Here is a 2,748-nt window from a genome sequence, read left to right on the forward strand (position 1 = left end):
TTGTAAAACATAACCATAAATATTAAGAAAACTTCAGGAAATTTTTTTTCTAGCAAAAGAATATAGTTTGTACTACATGTAATCTTGTTATTTTCTTTTCTTTTCTTGTTACTGTTGTCAATCCTCACCCAGTGATATTTTTCCACTGATTTTTTTTTTTAGATAGAGTGGAAGGAAGGAAAGAAGGGAGGGAGAGAGAGAGAGAGAGAGAAATATTGATATGAGAGAGACATTGATTGGTTGCCTCCTGCATAACCCTCACCAGGGTCAGGGATCAAACCTGCAACCCAAGTACATGTCCACCAGGAATCAAACCCTTTCGGTCCACAGGCCAAAATTGTGTTAAATCATTAAATAACTCTAATCTCTGTTACCAAGTGTGAAGCACCACAGACTGGGTAGCATTTGCTTTCACATATAAAATTTTTTAAAAATCTCAGTGAATTATACATGTGGTAAATATAAATGTATCTTATTCCATTACACAAAATTTTGACTAGTTTATATAATCTCATTCTGTACTAGAAATTGGATATATACATTGCACAAAAGAGACATGGTGTCTCCCTTTTTAGAACTTAAACTCTTGGAAAAACATATAATAAATAACATAACATTTTGTTAATCACAAAAAAATTCAAATTGCGATAAAGGAACTAGTAATGCATATTAAATTAAATTGCACACGATTTGAACTTGATGGATTTTGAAGGCCATTGAATTTGGGGTGGTATACCCCACAATATTTAACTGATATAAACATTGTTTGAAAAGTCCATCAAAATTAGTAAATTTCTTTTGAGTCTGCTTTCAGAAAAATAAAGTGAACAAACATACAAATTTAGTGATGCATGAATAAAACCAATACGTAGTTAAAAATACAGAAAGTTTTTAATTATTTATAATACTGCAACAATTTAGACAACAAATTTTAAAATTAGATATAGTAATATTTTAAAATATAAATTATCAAAGCTATTCAGTAGTAAACAGCTTGAAAAATTAAATAACAATCAGTTTTTAAAAAGAATCAAAACTGTACTAGAATCAGATCTAATTTATACTTATTTATAAAGAACAGATAGTTTCAAAATTATTTAAACTTTTCCTAATCATGGGGGGTGGGGGCTCAAAGCTGTCTGCATACATTCTTTCCATTAAGCATGGTTATAATTTAACAACAACAAAAAAAATCAGTATACAATAACTAAAAATGGATTAAAGACTTAAATGTTAGACTTGAAACCATAAAACTCTCAGAAGAAAACATGTAGTAAAATCTAGAATGCTTCTCTTAGTAATATTTTTTCTGATATCTTCGCGAGCAAAGAAAAAAGAAATAAATGGGAGTACGTCAAACTAAAAAGTGTTTGCACCGCAAAAGAAACTATTAACGAAATGAAAAAACAACCCACTGAATGGGAGAACATATTTGCCAATGATACAGCTGATAAGGAGTTAATATCCCAAATTCATAAAGAACTCCTGCAACTGAAGAACAACAAAACAATCCGAGTATAAAGTGGGAAAAGAACCTTAGTAGACACTTCAGTCAAGAGGACATCCAGATGGCCAATAGACATATGAAAAGATACTAAATGTCACGAATTATCAGATAAATGCAAATTAAAACCACTGTGAGATATCACCTCACACCTGTCAGATGACTGTCATCAATAAGCCAACAAACAAACGCTGGCGAGGGTGTGGAGAAAAGGGAACCCTCGTGCCCTGCTGGTGGGAATGCAGACAGGTGCAGCCACCATGGGAAACAGAATGGATGTTTCTCAAAACATTACAAGTGGAACTGCCTTGTAACCCTGCAATTCCACTTCTGGGTATATGTCTGATGAAACCAAAACACGAATTAGAAAGAATATATGCACCTGTATGTTCATTGCAGTGTGGTTTACAATAGCCAAGATGTGGAAGCAACCTAAATGCCCATCAGTAGATGAGTGGAGAGGTTCACCCCGCCCCACCTCTAAAGCGGTGCAACCCCAAGACCCGCCCCCCGGGTGCGCTCTCCGGATGGCCCTTTACCAGGAGGTACATGTGTCCAGCTTGGAGGACTTCAGTCGTGCTGTGGAGCCGCACAAAGACAAGACCATTTCCGTCTACTTGACCGGTTCTAAGGTCCCGAAGGGAAAAGCTGGTGCCCCGACCCCGTGGGGGCTGAATCAGCCGCGAGAGAGGGGCTGAAGCATATTTGTGAAGAATGTGTGTTCATCTGCTGCCAAGTAGGAGAAAATAACGACTGGAAAGAGCCAAATAACGACTTCAGAAAAAACCTGACAGTAACAGCAGTGCCTACACTACTTAAATGTGGAACACCTCAAAAACTGGTAGAATCTGAATGTCTTCAGGCCGACCTCCTGGAGATGTTGTTCTCTGAAGATTAAGATTTGACCATGTGTCTCGATTTCCTGATTTGCTCTAGTATAAAAGAAATTGCTTACTTGCTTTGAACTCGTTAGGCATAAATAAGTAATGATGACATAAGAAAATTGGTTTGTCTAAACAATAGTGTTATAAAATGCCTGTGAACCCTGTTTGTTTTTAATATATGGATATCTTTAAGATATAGGTAAAAAGTGGTAGTAATAGCACAAAGAATGTATTATTGGAGGTAATAGAAATAGCTGAGAGCCCTTCATAGTGAGTAGACAGCTTCCAAATCTAAGTGAGTTCGGATCTTTTACCTTAAATTCCATGAATTTACAAAGAACTGTTATTCCTAAAACACCT

General features: G+C 35.8%; 1 pseudogene; it reads left to right on the forward strand.

The window, feature by feature from the left end:
• Nucleotides 1-2,031: 2,031 nt before the first annotated feature.
• LOC118616520 lies at nt 2,032-2,402 on the forward strand (annotated as a pseudogene).
• The last annotated feature ends 346 nt before the right edge of the window (nt 2,403-2,748 follow it).

The sequence above is a fragment of the Molossus molossus genome, unplaced genomic scaffold (assembly GCF_014108415.1).
Source record: "Molossus molossus isolate mMolMol1 unplaced genomic scaffold, mMolMol1.p scaffold_m16_p_4, whole genome shotgun sequence".
Taxonomy (NCBI): domain Eukaryota; kingdom Metazoa; phylum Chordata; class Mammalia; order Chiroptera; family Molossidae; genus Molossus; species Molossus molossus.